General features: G+C 35.0%; 1 long non-coding RNA gene across 1 annotated transcript; it reads right to left on the bottom strand.

The window, feature by feature from the left end:
* Positions 1-10,410: 10,410 nt before the first annotated feature.
* Positions 10,411-10,915, bottom strand: LOC118736524. Its single transcript, XR_004992708.1, has 3 exons — positions 10,813-10,915; positions 10,582-10,753; positions 10,411-10,521 (listed from the first exon to the last, which is right to left on the bottom strand). It is a non-coding gene; the product is annotated as an uncharacterized LOC118736524 (long non-coding RNA).
* Between the last annotated feature and the right edge of the window lie 6,513 nt (positions 10,916-17,428).

Genomic DNA, 17,428 nt, shown 5'->3' on the forward strand with positions numbered 1-17,428 from the left:
ATTGAAAGTTTCTGGACGCACAACATTGCAAGTTATAAAAGCGTTAAAAAAAAGCGTTGTAAAATGACAGCTCCTTTGCGGTTGAAATTACTGAACGAGTCTGTTGTTTTAACAGAAAATTTAGTCTGATCAACCGGAACAGAGTTGCCAGATGTGGGGATTTCGCCCCATTTTGGGGATTTATGAAACCATTTGGGGATAGATTTTTTCGTTTGGGGATGTGAGGATCTTATGGGGATTTTTGTTTGGTTTAAAACTTTGATATTGAAATTAAAAAATATATTTCTCTGGCTGCCCACAAAAATTTCTCGAATAAAGATTTTATTAGTACATACTTTTTGCGCGATATGTTTGTAAGGTTTTCCTAATGCCGTCAAAGCATTACTCGGCGCAGATGTCTGCTTTGATTGGCTGAACAAACAATTTTCGCAACAACCTTCACGAAAGAAATTCTAAAAAATAAATGGTATTCTTTAGCTATTTGAGACTTGTACTTTATTACACTAAAAAAGTTTGATTACTTTTTTAATTTTAAACTTTTGTTTATGCTGTTTCTGTTGTAGATTGAATTATATTTTAAAAGAAAATTAGTAAAAATAAATAAATAAACATATGTTGTAAAACATATAACTTTGAATTTTGGTGCTAAATCTCTGACCATAGTTGTACGTATAACCAAATGACCTCATGCATATATATACATACGTACATATACATATATAAATTTGTGAAAATGTGTAGGGAAAAGTATTCAAAACTGTAATAAAATGAAAACTGGATTAAAATGAACTAACACAAATGTGAATACATGCTTTTTTATTTCTTACTAAAGGGGATTTAAATGGGGATTTAAAAGAAAAATTGGGATTTTTTGGGGATAACTTCGGCCCGATATCGGGATGGGGTAAAAAAATATTCTGGCAACACTGAATCGGTCAGCTCAACCGAATTTTGTCAATTAAAGATAAACAGATCTAATACTGTTCAATCAACAAAGGAATGCAGTTGCTTTAATAGAAAATTCAGTTAAAGTAAGAAAATTTTGATCAGTTTGACAAAATTTTGCCAATTTAAGGGCAACAGTATGAAATTGTTGATTTACTGAGGCTATTTCTTTCTGTGTAGTATATAAACCATATGTCTGTCAGGGCTATTAGTTGTCAAAAAGGCTGAAAATTGTATCCGTGGCGTAGGCGTCCTGACAGTAGTTAACACAATGCATTTTGAGCAAAATGTCGAACGTGAACGTTGAGTTATAGTTGAAGAATTACGCATTTCGCGCGAGCTATTTATGCTATAATCTAAAAAAAATAAGAGACAAAGTTACATACACATCAACGTCTTTTCAGTTATTATAGTTCTTTTGTTGTGAATTTCTCTTCTTTCTTGCACAAGACGTCAAAATTATTGTCTGCATACGTCAAATCACTGTCGGATTTACTGTCTTCAAAATTATCAAGACAGTGATAGAGACAATTGGAGAAGTATGCATATTTAGTGAGAAAGTGTGCATGTATTGCAATTGTCATATCAGTATTGTCCGGTGTAAGCCCTAAGTTAGGAACCGATCGAGAATCAAATCTGAAAACACGGTTGCCACTTTGGTACAATTGTACCAAATACGGGCCTTTTCCTCTGTTTGGGCCTTTGGACCTTTTTTGAAGCAACTATGGCTATCCGTTTGTTTGGCGCTGGCGGGACCTATCCGTTTGGTTGAAATATGTAGCACTCGTTGCAGCTGCTCTATTTGTACTGCAATGGAATTCTGACAATGAACTTCTAGAAAATTTTCGAGTAAGCAGTTTTATTACCCGTTCAAGTATAGTCAACAAAGTGAAAGTTTCAATCGCGAAAAATTACCGTTGATTTCTTAGATTTTTTTTTTTGTGGAGGGTGTGAACGCATAATCAAAATCTATTTTTATGTGGGCGCAAACGCGCAACCCCCTTCATATAACGCATAAGCAAAATCTACTTTTATGTGGAAGAAAACGCAGAACACCCTCCATATACCGCTTAATCAAAATCTATATATAAGAAAACGCGCAACACCCTCCACAAAAAAACTTGAATTGAATTGAAATTGAACGGGCTAAAAAACTGCATACTCAAAAATTTTTTTAAAATTCAGAATAAAAATTTTAAAATTTTTATAAAAAATTTTTTAATGTTTATAAACCTTATATAAAATAAAGGCTGAATTTCTTTATTCATTCTGAACGTTTGGAATAAACTTTTCTGTTTATTTATTCTTTAGAACGTTCCTGATGATATGTTGACGTATATTTCAAACGCATTCTGTTTATTCCGGCTGTGAAATGGGATTATCCGGAATGTATAAAGAAACGCAGCCAAAGTATGAAGCTTTGTTATATATGGATTATATAATAGAATTAACTATATTTTCATAAATAACACAGATTTATAAAAGAAAAAGGTTCTGCATATTGAACCAAGCCTCTATATCAATGCCCGCAAAACACTTGGGAAACGAACTATATTCGGATTCTCACATGTACACAATCGGCTTCTTACATGTATACAATCCGAACGTCAACAGGGAGAGTAGAGTAGCAACAAAATTTATTTAGTTGCATGCAAACATTGTTGAATTAAATAGGTGCACTGAGTAAATTATGTAATTAGTAGTATTAGTAGCAGTAATTTCATTTATTTTCTTCGGGTCCTGAATTACAGAAACTTTGAGAAATTCAAACAGAATTTAAAATTAAAATTAAAATTAATAAAAAGTTATAGACAATAACAACAAATGTTCTTTAAAAAATATATGGTTTAGGTCTAATTGCTATGCAGATCTTTTATTTATTTATTTATTTTAAATGTAATTTTAAAGTTTGTTTGAATTTCTCAAAGCTTTTATAATTCAGGATTTGAAGAAAATAAATAAATTATGTAATTATGTGAATTATGTAATTTTTTTTTTAAATACCAGACTAGTCCTCAATGAAAACATACAATATGTTTTGTTATTTATCTTTTCGTCGTAATTTTAAATTGATCTTAAATTTCAAGTTTTACCTAATTAAAAAACAAATATATATTTTTATTTATTTTCTACTTGAGATCAACGAAATTTTCTTTTAGTATTCAGAGTGCTCGAAGAACGTTAGCTTTTTTTCCGAAAAATCCACATTTAAATTATCCCAAAAAAAAATTACATAAATAACCAATTTTACCAACTTCTTTCTTACGTAGAGCCGTTAACATTATTTCTATGTTTTATGTTTCTGTGTTTTTTAGCTCTAAAAAATATCGCCCAGTGAAAAAATGCTAAAAAACATACAGAAATTTTGATAATAAGTAGTAGGGATGTTGCGAATGTGGAATTTTAGACATCCGCGGATGCGAATGCGGATGTCAAGTATTTTTAAGAAACAATTAGGCAAGTAAATTAAGTTACTTAGGTAAATGAAAAAATGGAAAAGTTAGTAATTTTTAATACTGTTTACTTTATTTAGTACTTGAGTTTAAAAATAGGAACATTATATGTAATAAAAAGTAATGAGAATTGCATCGGGGCCGAAAATTTCGGATGTATCCTCCGGACTTTCATCTTGACTTGAAGAAACTAGCATAATGGCGAGATCGTTGTTTAAACAACGCTTACATGCCAAACCATATGTCTCAGGTTTTTCTAAAGCTTTTTAAAAAGAATTCTTCATTGTTATTCCTTTGGCTGTTTCAGAATTTGGGGAACCTGTAACGCCATCAGGGTTTTTTTGAATTTAGATTTTGTAATAGATTTTCAATACCTTCTTCTGCGACTGGTTTGAAAAATTTGTGCTTATAGCGAGCTAAATATGTGGATATTGAAAATAAATTATTATTTTGCATGAATGAAAATTTTAAACAAAATTCTGTTTCCAAAGTCGTGGATGTCAGCCGAATCGTATCAAAATATTGTTTTATTTTTTAAACACCCCGTGTAAGCATCTGAATTGTTGGAATCACAGATGATGATGACTTTAATTCACAAAGGCCATAAGCAACACTTTTTTCGAAACTGCGTTTTTCACAGCTTTTGGTAGGATATTAAAATACACCTTCACTAGAAATTTGAAAGTGTTGGTACCAAAACCAGCGGAGTTATGCCTCTTTTTAAAATGGCCTATCCGTATGAGTGATTTGATTTTTGTAATGCTGTTTGCTTCTCCTGTAAAATAACAAATTTGCTGGTTAAGGCCTTTGTGAATTAAGGTGACGGTGTGTAACATCAAAAGCAAATCAAAATGCAGGTATTTAAAGCACAGAAAACGGGGAAAAAATATTATTAAAAGGACTATGTTCTCTTTGACGTACGTCAAAGGTCAAGTAGATTTCATGTAGGCTTTACGTTATTACCTGCCAAAGGCTTTAATCACGGTGCCCGCATTAGGCACAACGGATTAATTTTTGCATTAATCACTGCCCTGAACTGCAAGCACTTCAGTACCAATTGGCAGTATGTGGTGGACACACTTACCACCTTGGTAGGGCCGAGGCCTACCTAAACCTCTGACGTTCTCTGGATCACGACATCCGGTTGCAATGCAACTCCACATTGACCCATTGCTGGTTCTACCCGCATTTAGGTATTAAACCACAGCCACCACGATACTCCCCAAAGGGGCCGTACCCATGAACAGACCGGAGTAATGCTCGCCGGCGAGATTTTCTGAACTGGCTCAACTCACCCTGACCCACTTAACTGACTCAGCTCACACTAGAACGACTTACACGACTACTTCACTCCACATTCATACTCCGTCTTGCTCGTCTCACAAGTCTAATCGCCTCGCACGTGGGCACCCTCCACATCCAGGAGCGGTGACACCACTCGCTCAACTTTCGACCGATCGAGTTGCTCGACACACATTCACCATCTTGCTCCGTCTTGCTCATCTCACACGTCCTACTCGCCTCGCTCGTGGGCACCCTCCACATCCAGGAGCGGTGACACCACTCGCTCAGCTTTCGCAACGGATCGAATTGCTCAACTTGCGCACAACTTTTTCAACATTTCCAGCGGTTTCCACCACACATTTCCTTCAATTACAACTTATTTTCACCATTTTCTCCATTTTCACCATTTTCTAGTCGTGTAAGCCATGCCAGTGTTTGCCTTTCCAGCCTTGCAAGCCTTGCTTGTGTCACCAGGTTTGCTCGTCTCGCCGACGAACACACTCAGGGGCCATCTGTTCCCCGTGGCACCATTTTTAAAGTCTTTGGTATGACTCTCGAAAGCCGTAGACTTCTTCCAGTTGAGCCTCCACCGACTCAGGACTGGTAACCTTTAACTGGGGTAGACGGGGTTGTCAAGCCCGTACCCTGGAAATACCAAAGCCCCATGTCTTCCCTCCTGTTTTCTCAAACCGGGCTTGGGACCGTCTAAGGCACAGTTAAAGGTCAAGTAGAAGTGGGAACTTGTATGACTGCCCATTGACAGCTCGGTTATATAGCTTAAGAAATAATATGTTTAAAGACATTTTTATTAAAGTTCGCCAATTTTGTTAAAGAAATACTCCCACGACCAAAGGCAAAAAATATTACCTACAAATTGTCATTTTGTTTGCCAGATATACGTTTTATCGGTGCACTTGCACAACATTCGCATTCGCAAAATCTCCGCATTGATTATTGCGAATGCGAAAGCGAATGCGAATATTAAAATTAATGCGGAAGCTCCGCGGTTGCGAATGCGAATATTCGCAACAACCCTGATAAGTAGTACAACTCCGTACACTACCACCAACACATTCTCATTTTTGGGTAACATAACTAATACATTCCCATTTTATACTTTTCTCTTTTTGGCTAGCACTGCTCTATATGCCTATGGTATCGTTAACTCAAGGTCAAATTCAGAAGAGCTATATTGAATTTTTAGGGTTTTCAACAGATTTTTCCCTACATGACCTTCAAATGACCTCGAAACTGACGTGATGAATACCATAGAGATATATAGGTTTGGTTCAATAAGCAGAAACTTTTTTTTGTAAACCTGTGTAATTAATGAAAAAAAATTTTCATGAAAATAGATGTGAATATTATATTAGAACAATGTGTACACTAACATTTGACACTGCCTATATATGCACAAACGCAAATAAATATGTAAAGAAAATTTATTTTTTTACACGAATTGAAAATATTGCAATTTTTGTTAACGTTTAGTATTATAAAAAATATAAACATATTGTTTAGCTGAGGGAGAGCGGGAGACCAGGTTTAGAGTTGTGGTCGAGTTAAAATAATAAGTCAGTTTCACGTTAGTTCTTTTAAAGTAAATTTGTGCATAATATTTAGATATCTACTATTTGTATGTTTTACAGCATGCTTTCGATAAACATCGACTTCACATCACTGCGGTTGTTCTGGCTATTTCACACAATTAACAAGAAAATGATACCTTATTCTTTTGCATAATCATGCAATGAAAATAAAAATTACATAAACAGATGATCAAACTTCACATTATTTAATAAAAATGTAATTTTTCCAAAATATCGTAAAGAAAAATCGATACATTTTTACACTCGTTTTGCTATATCGTAAACTAAGTCGAAACTACTTAGTAGAAGTCTGAAATGCGACTATGAATAGAGGTAAATTTTAAGTAGGTACTTAAATTTAAGTTGCAACTTTGTTAGTTTCGACTTAGGTGCTGGACTATGAATACGCGCCAAAAGAATTTGTGATGACCTGAATTGTTGATCTAATAAACAAATTTTTTATTTTTCCTTACATTTGTAACTCTTTCTTCTAATCTTAGTTAGAAAGTTCTTTGAGCGGCGGCAACACTGAGTGCGAGTGATGCTTAAAGCACCGTGTGATAGCCAAGCTGGGTTAGCATTGACCATAGCTGAAAATGCCAGCGACTTATCACTTCACTAAGTTTAGCGAAGAGAGATTTGAGAATTGCATAAAAAATACATACCCAATTAAGAACGAGCGAACTACTTTTAAACACAAATGCGTGTGTTTGTTCGCTGTACTTAGTTTTGGGCGGGAGTGCAATACAAGTGGGTGGGTGTTTTCGCTGTATTTGGTGTATGCGGGAAATGCAATATAAATGCGTGTGGGTGTTCGCTGTTCTTTGTTTTTGCGGGAAATGCATAAGTCGCTTAAACATCCTGGCCCCCCTAGACGACTTGATCGTCTAGTGGACTGTATCATAAGCCGCGGGTGATCCGGCTCGAAGTACCATGTTTAGCTGAGGGAGAGCGGGAGACCAGGTTTAGAGTTGTCGTCGAGTTGGAGTAGTAGAGGAGGTAGTGATGCGAGTGTTTATGTATCGAGGTCTATGACCCCGTATGGTTTATAGGTGCACATCAAGTCAGCCACGCACTCCATATGCCTAATATGCAAGAGAGAGAGAGAGATATGCGGGCAGGCTGATGAAGCGGTAGCGCAAGATGTGACCCTTTCACCATGCATTCATTGGCGGACTCCATTGGAGGAGTCATGCTGTAGCTGCCGTAGGCTGCTGTGCAATGAGCTGAATTTATTCAGGGATGCATTCATGCAGAGCCTCAGTGTGGTTTGTAAGCAGTAGCTTAATACCATTTAGGGATTAATCGATACAAGTAAATCCAAATACATAGTCAATACTTTCCTCAATTTACCAAGTATTTTTGTACTCGATACTTTTTACTGCGATCGAAGTAGGTTTCGAAAAAAGTACTTGTATCAGAAGAGCAAAATTTATTCCTAGCTAGAACAGTATGGCTTATATAATCCCTTATATGTGCCAAATCACTAAGAAAAGTATCTCTTATGAATTTGAAAACTTTCCATTATATTGTACAGACCAAATGGAGAAACCTAAGGGATAAATTCGTGTACGTGTGATCTTTTGTACCGCTCTTTTATATGGGCTTCTAGTATTTATGTATTCAATATCGCTCTCACTCGACACCGAATAGCTAAGGGATATATAAGGCATTGTCTATGCCATTAAATAAGGAACGTATAAGGTATCACTTGAGGAATTATATCAGGGATTAATTGAGGAATTATATAAGGGTTATATACGCAATTATATAACGGATTATTTGAGGAATGATATAAAGAATTATGTAAGGGATTATTTGAGGAATTATACATTACCCAAGTATATATCCAAGTTCGTATCGTACAGTAAGCATCGAGTACTTTTTAGTGTTTTATTTATTTCTTATTGAAATAAACAATATATTTGGGAATTTAAAATTAATACATTTTCGGTTCATTTTAGTGAATTCAATTTGATTTTCAATTGTACAAAATTTATTATGTGTATAGGTGTATGTACATCCATGTATTAGTTTACTTGTAAACTATTAAAATAATAATGTTTAAATTCAGTTTTTTTTTTTAACTTATTAAAGGCTTTAATTCCATTTCTGTAGAAACATTTCTTGTAATGTTAATTACATAAGTGCCGTACTGTTGAATGTTGTAAACTTTAAACAGCTAAATCATATGAATATTCACGCCGTTAAAAACAGTTGGTTGTGGTTTCAAGTCCTCTATATATTTGTTTAACCGCTTAAAGTTTACGACATACAACAATACGACATTTACGACACCGTTGCGAATACCCCAATAATAAATATAGTAATACAACTATTATTATATACTAAGATATGTATATGTAAACTAGCATTTTATAGATGTATGTATATATTATAAGATTATATTATACATATATGTATTTTATATTAGCTGTAAGTAAACAAAAGGAAAACTGTAATACTGAGGATCAAACGGTGGCCCTAATCAAGTGACCGGCACTGTATATGCATATACTATTTGTATATAGTACTAATATTAATTCATTATTTTAAATGTAGAAAGTGTACATACATACCATTAATTTAGTAAACAGGTATGTATCTTAACATAGGTATGTATCGTCACTAGACACGAATAAAGGCGCGAGCTCAAAAGTTGACGGCGAAAAAAGAGGCATAAAAAAACTTTAGCGTCAAAGACTCTTAACATACTTCGCCGAAGTTTTTGATAAGAATTTTTTTCGCAAAAATTTTTTACGCGCCTTTTTTCGCCCTCAAAACACTATCGCGCCTTTATTCGTGTGTAGTGACGGTATATATTATATAGTATATTATGTATATATGTAGAAACAACTATATACTTATTAAATGATATGTACATATATCTGCATATACATATGTATGTTAATATATATATGTACATGTGTGTAAACATAATTAATGATAAGTACAGACTTTTATATTTAAAATATGTATTTGAATAGTATTAAAATAATATCATATACACTTATGATCAGCTAATTAAGCCAGCAACGTTTTAATAAATTTTGGCTATCTTTATTTTGTTTAATGGTTATTCGTTTTTCATAAGTCTAGCTCATTATATAACAAATACCATATAAATCCACATAACACATTTTGTGCAAAAATTATAAAAACCGGCAGAGTTTAATCTAAATTTAAGTATGCAATTTTATAGTCCAATAAATTCTAGGAAAATAAAGTTTGAAGTTGCTAAAAAATAGCGTTGATTTTTGGAAATTTTTTAACGCATTTTCTTCGATACAAGTACATATATTTGACAGATTCTTTTATATGGGAAAAATAAGTAATACGGTCAGAAAAAAAATTACCAGCTTAAAATTTACACCATGTACACAAAAAAATTCAGAAAAATCTTATTAAATGTTAAAAATTTAGATGCAACTTTGCAGGTTTTTTTTATAATTTTTAAACAAAGTTTGAAATGTGGATTTATATGGGTTTGTTTTATAATTTGCTAGATTTTTATAAAAAAATAATAAACATTAAATAAACGAAAGAAGAATAGCCAAAATTTATCAAAACATTGCTGACTTAATTAGCTGATCACAAGTTCATTAGATAATGGACTGCTTTTTCAAAACATACATATATATATATATATGTAACTTTAAACAAACAAACAAAATTGCCCAAACTGGTGTATGTAGGTTAATTTTCTTACACTAATATTTACATTTTTTCTATACATTTATACAACACTTTTATTGTTTATTAAAAATTTCTTTTGGTGAAAGCGATTGTGACTCAACTCAATGCTTTTCCTTAACGCCTTTTCAAACTGCTGGCGACCTTCAGTTGCGAAAACCTCTGAAAAGAAAATTTACAAGTAAATAGTAGTAGATACGCTAGATACCAATTAAACATCTATTACCGCTTAAAACTTGGTTAATTAGTTTCAATTTTGTTAACGCCCTCTTCTCCTTCCTTCCATCAAAATTGAATAAAAAGGCTAGTTCGTCGGTCATGACCAGAGGTGGGCACTACCACAAACAAGCGTTAGCTAAAAGTGAGAATGTGTTAGTGTCCCTAATTCATTTTGCATGCTGTCGCGTTCTCATCGTTACGCTCATGCTTGTATACGTACACACGATGATTACGCTCTTTGAGCGTGTGCTCGTTTTCTGCTCATGCCTGGTCATGACCCTTCGGTAAACGTCATCCACCGTTCCGTTGCTTCATTTCATTTGGAACAAGTAGATTTTCTGTAAAAGTATTTAAATAAAAAGTAAAATGATTCTTGCATGTAATATAAACTCGGTCACCATTGATTCGAAGTATTCATGTTTTTCCAGCTTTTCTTCGACATTATTTGCTGCGACAATACCTGCCAAGGGCAACGTTGCAGCGATCTCTATTTGCATCTCGTCTTCAAGTTCGCACTTTACATTCGCGAATGGTCTGGTTTTGTGCCATTAGCGTTGTATTATCGATTGCCTTAAATACATTTATGTATTTAGGACATTACTACGGTATAAATAAATCAATAGTTTTACATTTTTGTGACGAGCCTTCTCCAAATTTTGAAGGCGCTCATCAAACTTTTGCTGGTTAGTAGTTATAGTTTTTTTGTTTTCCAAAATTTGCGCCGAAATAGCAGTTGGATCTGTTAAGTACAAACAAATGATGACAAATGAAATACCTAGTGCCAGACAGATGAATGTAGTAAATTTTACAAGTATTGACTACAGTAAATTTTGCTTAGCTGCACATCCGTCTTTGCACGAAAAACTTGTGCACGTAACCGAAAAAGGCACTTAAGCGAATTTTCTTTACTACTTCAATGAGGAAGGTATCCGAATCCCTATGAAACCAAATATTGGCGGAGCACTTACCATGTAGAAATTACTGCAAGCGAAATTTTTACTGATTGCTATCTAATCATCTATATAACTACATAAATTGATAGCCATTTTCGTTGTTCTGCGAGATGAGCAAAATAGCGCCTGTGCAGGTAAACGTAATACTTTCATTGATAATTGATACTAGTCGCACAATTTTTAAGGCAGGTATCGCCAATGTGCAGGTATGTTGAATGCATCTGCCGAAGCAGTTTCCTTATAAATTTTAAAAATAATGCCTCTGATGCGCCTTTTGGGGTAGGTGTCTTAAACGTGCACTTAAGCATAGAGGCAGCAAAGCAAAATATACTGTATTTTTCTTTTGACGGTTTAATGTTTTTCAATTTTGTTTCCAAATTTGATTGAAGAACGCAACACATTTTCATTTGAGATAGGGCGTGTTTGAACCGAATTCCGAAATAGGGCGTTCTTCAATCCAATTCTGAGATATGGCATTTAAGAACTGGCTGCCGAGAAAGGTCGATCTCTTACTCAGGGGGTCTACTCTGCATTGCGATTCGAAACTCAATGTGATTCGAAAGGCGACATGGACTAATACAAATTCATAGTTTCAAGTGTTCGAATCTGAATGATTTGCTTTGCGAATCGCAATACAGAGTAGACCCCCAGGTGTCGATTTGTTGTTGCATACATATATGGAAACTTAATTAATTGTTCAAATATAGTACCCAATCTGACTTGTAAATGGGAGTGGTTTAAAAATAAAAGTTAAAAATCCTATACCGCAATAACAAGTCAAATGGGGTTATTTTGGGGTTACCCTCGTTAATGTAAAAACTTGTGGGCAGTTTTTATAAATCATATACCTGAAGACGAATCCACGTAAATTTTTGCAGCCTTCGGCGTTGATTCGTTTGTGAATTCTGCAGCCACTGCTTGGTTGAAGTTGGCAGAAGTTGCAAATCGTTTTTTAATTACAATCGTACCTTTGAAATATTAAACATAATTATTATAAACACACATAGAGTTAGTCTCAGAAGTTTTCTGATTAGTTTCTTCAATTCAAAACGTCTTCCATTATAAATCTTTTTAGTTAATTTTCATTTAAAATACAGCTCATTCCACAACCAAAACCATATAAATCAATGTTGCAACCTTTCTACAAAATCCGCAAAAAATTGGAGAATTTAAAGAAATGGACATCGGAATTTCAAGCTTTTTAATCGGATTCAGTATAATAAAGTGCAAGTTTCAAGTAGCTAAAAATTACCGTTGATTACAATCCGATTACAAAGTTAGACATTTTGATGGCCTTTTTTTAATTCTCTACGTTTATGCGAACTTTGTAGAAAGATTGCAACATTTTATATATGGTTTTGGTTGTAGAATGAGCTATATTTTAAATGAAAATCAACGAAAGATATTTATATAAATTTTACTTGCTTTTTCGCTGTTTGAAGAGTTTTTCTTTTTAATTTTCTATTTCTGCTTCTGGCCGGCACTATTACTTTTTACTTTTGACAAATATTTAGCACATGCATATCTTGTACACATGTTAGAAGGAAGTGCCACCACTACGTTACAGGCTAACCTAATATTCGCGGCTTGCGTTTTGGTACGCATGCCGTCGAATTTGTTTTTTTGCGTCACCCGAAATTGAATTGCATGCGTTTGCATTTGATTTCATTGAGCGAAACGTCAAATCAAAATGTCACGCAGAACAAAAATTGGAAATTGAGTTAGCTTCATACGCACGCCGTTCAATTTCGGTTGATCTCATACAAGTTGCATGTGCATGAGAAATTTTTGACAATAAATTGGCGGCGTGCGTGAATATTAGGTTAGCCTGTTAAGCAGTATTAGAAGCCGTCACGTTCTTACATTCACAAGTAATTGGCAAATTTATTGCATTTGTATGCGTAAATTCACATCAGTTTATTTATGAATTTGTGAATCCCTTAGTGCGATCTTGCTGGGTTATTAAGGCTCGGAATCTCATGCAAATGCATGTTTTTCCTTGTCGTCTTCGGTGGTTAAGTTAGTCTTACGAATCATGAAATTTCCTTAAAAATGGCATTCAATCATTAGTGCTGTTGAGTAGTTGAACGTGCAACCAGCAATCTTGTATTTATGTCAGACTGCGATCTGACATTTACGATATTAATTTGAAAATTAACTGAAATTTGAAATCTTTGTTATGTAAGTCACCCTGCAACATATTTGTAAGATACAAAAAGGGTAATGCCATGATACATAAAAGAAGGTAGTTCCATTTAATGACATTCGTTGTTGTTGCTAACTATTTGACTTTTAATAAAATTATGACATTTCATCAAATTCATGATACCTGATCACTAGAAGAAATATATTTTTTTAAAGCAGAAGATTTTATCAGTACATTCAAAGATGTGGAATATGATGGAAAATTATGCCGGCTACATAATTTCGAAAATGGGGTTGATGCTAGTTTCAGAACACATGAAGAAAGTGATCAAAATTATACTTACATATCGTCGTTTAAAGTACAAAACCGCGTATCGTCGTTCTGCAAAACCGCGTAACTGACATTTTTTGCCAAATATTGGATTTGCTCACACAAGCTCTTGGCTCGAGTTTTATCCATTCGCCCTGAAATATACTAGCCAGAAATGCGATTGCTTTATAAAAAAGAGAACAATTTTGAAATATGAGTGTTTTTACTCTCTGGAAAATAATTTATGCCACCTCGCACACGCAGTTTTGCATTTTGTTGATACGTGGTTTTCAAGTTTTCTGTTCAAGCCGACTTCAGGTTTTTTGCATACATTAGAAACGTTAAGATCAAAATTTTTGAAAGCTAATTGTTTGCAAAATCTTATGAGAAATATAAAAGTATATGTGAACCAAAATATAAAAAGGTTTTATTTGGGAAGAACATTCGTTAGAATTAGATTTTTAGATCGCAGGATTGCATTCCAAGTAAGAAAACGAAAAAATAACAGCATAATGCGCGCGTGGTTTTTATTATAAAATAAAAAGAACAATTACGATGATGTCATCTATAATAGTCTATATTTTATATATTTTTAATGAAAATAGTGCGAGTTACGTAAGTAAAAAAATACCAAGCACTGATAATGGTTTTTGATTTTAAATATTATTACATTGGTATAAATATGGGAAGGAAAATACTCCGATTTATTGTTTTAATATTATCAAAGTGGCAAGGCCGATGATAATACTCACAATTTATGAAACTTCCAAAAATTTTATTATCCGTCAAAAGTTGTTTATTGAAACTACCTTCTTTTTTGTATCATAGGTAATGCTACTTCTTAGCAACCATTTTTCATTATAAAGAGCAAGGCTATTGAAAAAGCAGGTTGATGGGAACAAATAGCAAATAAGTAAGTTGAATTACATAAAATTGTATCTTATTAACTTATATTATTTAATGCAGATAATAAACTCTCTCCCGTAAACAAACGCAATATTTGTATATTAAACTGAGAATAGCAAATACCCAAACGGAGTTGGTGTTATTTTTGCTTGAATTCCCAACATCTTTATTATTTATTTGAACGTTTCAAATAAAACGCGTGTGTATGACACGACGCAGCGAGACATTGAAAAATCGTAGCTGCAAAATGCCCTCTTCAGACAAAATGGAAGATTCTGCTAGTGACAGCGAGCATGAAAAACAATGGTGGAACAAAGTGATGCTTCGGAACTCCACAAAAAAATTGCGGAGTTGCAAACACCTTTTGCAAGAGTCTAACAAAAAGAATGCTAGACTTGAACAGCTGTTTGCACCCACAGCAGCACCCTCAAATTTGCCAGCACAAGCGTCAATTATGCCGACGCCACTTACAACAAGCTACCCAGGAGCTAACCAGTTAGCGTTATGCCTGCCGACGCCTTCACTGCATATGCCTGCACTCGCCACGTCAACTGCGCCGACGTACTCCACTGCGGGATAGGCGGCGATCCAGTCCGTTCACGCCACGTCAACTTCGCCGACGTACCCTACTGGGGAATATGTAACTGCCCTAACGGTTCATGCCACGTCAACTGTGCCGACGTATCAACAGATGTCTTCAGCTTATATGCCTAAGCAGTTTATGCCAGCAGGACCAGCGCCAACTGTTCCGTCGACCCCTGCGACAATGCATAATTTTTGGCCAACACGTCAGGGAAATCTAAATTTGCCAATGAACTCAACGACATCGCTTCCGATGGGCAATCCAACACAAGGATATAGCCACACCATACGTAAGTTACAAGATCTCCCAGAATTTACAGGTCTACCCGAGCAATTGCCTATGTTAACCATTGCATACAAAGAAACAACAGATGCCTATCGTTATACGAATCTGGAGAATTTATCACGTCTTCAGAAAGCGCTATAGCGCGCAGCTAAAGCAAAGGTCTAAGCCTTTTTAATACACCCAGATAGTATCACTGCGGTCATCAGCACACTAGAGATGCACTACGGAAGGCCACAGATACTGATTAAAAGTCAAATAGCGAAATCGAGAGCCTTTCCGTTGATTTCCAGTTCAAGAATATCCGAAATAGTAAACTTTAGCACGATGGTTTCGAATCTGACAGTGTTTTTGCAAAATGCCTGCGCGACACCTCATCTGTGTAACCCAACGCTTTTAGATGAGCTAGTAAGCAAGTTGCCCCTATCGAAGAGAGAAGAATGGTATGTGCAAACGGAATACAATATCCGAGCATAATAGAATTTAGTCAGTGGTTGCAAAATGTTGCAATGTTCATAGCAATCGCCACCGAAACTGAGCAAAGTAAACCCGAAATAACGCACAACGCAAAGCGAGATAAACAGCCCTACTTTGTTGCCCTCACAAAAATCACCACACTCACTATTGTGAGGTTTCTGACTATTGTGAGGTTATAAGCTCAGTTAGTCAACGACGTAGCGTAAACGTAGGTTGACGTACGTAGCAGCATATTAAATTTACTGTTGATAGAGAGAGAGAGAAGCAACGGCAACGTCACCGCCATGCGGTGGTGAATTTTCATTACCACGCGAAGCCCATAAGATAGATCGTGTCTGCGTCAACCTACGTCTACGCTACGTAGTTGACTGTTTGCGCTTTATCCATATGCTGGCGTAAATTCGAAAGCTCATACGCTCACAATTGTGAGAAAATTTATGATGTACGAATGAGACCGTCACAGGAGAAAAACAGCCGATTTTTATTGAGCAAATGTTTTGTTAATTTTCGTTCGCTATCAGTGTCTGTGTTATTTTTTATTTTTTTTTAACTAAAAGTATATTCAGTAATGGCAGAGTTATTGCTTGTTTTTTCGGCAGTTTCGGAAGAGTTAGAGCAGGCATAGGATTTCATTTCCATACAAACTTCTGCACCATGATTCAATAATAAAAGGTTTGCTCAGAAAACAGTTTTCTCGCTTCCTCTTGACAAAATCGGCTCCCTTAGCAAGGCACTGTGTGAGGGTTCGTGTGTGTGTGCAAAGCTTTTGTAAGGGAGTTAAGGGAGTGTCAAAACTCTAATGTCAATAATGAGCAAACCTTTAATTATTGAATCATGCTTTTGCACCAAGTTGTGGATTGCAAACTGTGTGAAGTACTAGAGCTACTCCTGCTTTGTTATTTTTTTTTTTGATTTCGCCTAGAAAATAAATAAAACCAGTACTTATCAAAAAAATAAACAAATTGCAAAAATATTTACTTTTCCTGTTGTTCAGCATCCATTTTTTGTATTTATTTTATTTACGAAGCAGCTGTTAGACAGCAAAATGCTTTTCACCTCATGTGGTGATTTGGTTGAGCTTTTTTCTTATGAGGTGTGGGCAAGAATAACCTCACAAGAAATCTCACAAATTTTTGCTCACATCTCAGTTGTGAGGTTTTATAAGAATAGGGCTGAAAATCTACAAGCCAACGTACACAATTACCACCGATGATAAAAAGACGCGGTGTTTTTTATGCGACGAACAACATGATGTTTGCCAATGCTCAAAATTTCGCCACAGCCTCGTCGGTGAACGATGGAAAATTGCCAAAACAAAACGCCTTTGTTTTTGTTGCCTTCGCAGTGGCCACAATGTAACAAGTTGTAATATTCGCCGTGAATGTGGAATCAATTTTTGCAAAAAATACCACCATCGATTGTTGCATGAAGAATGTAAACAAAAGGCTGCTTTGACAAAAACAGCAGCACAGAGAAAACGTCAAATACAGTGAATGAAGAAATGAACTCGTCGAAAAAGTGGTCGAATCCAAAAGTAACGACAGCGAATGTTGCCGCTATTTTCGGAAAAGAACCAAATAAAAAAACAT

This window comes from Rhagoletis pomonella, unplaced genomic scaffold (assembly GCF_013731165.1).
Source record: "Rhagoletis pomonella isolate Grant_MI unplaced genomic scaffold, Rhpom_1.0 Rhpom_scaffold_00003, whole genome shotgun sequence".
NCBI classification, from domain to species: domain Eukaryota; kingdom Metazoa; phylum Arthropoda; class Insecta; order Diptera; family Tephritidae; genus Rhagoletis; species Rhagoletis pomonella.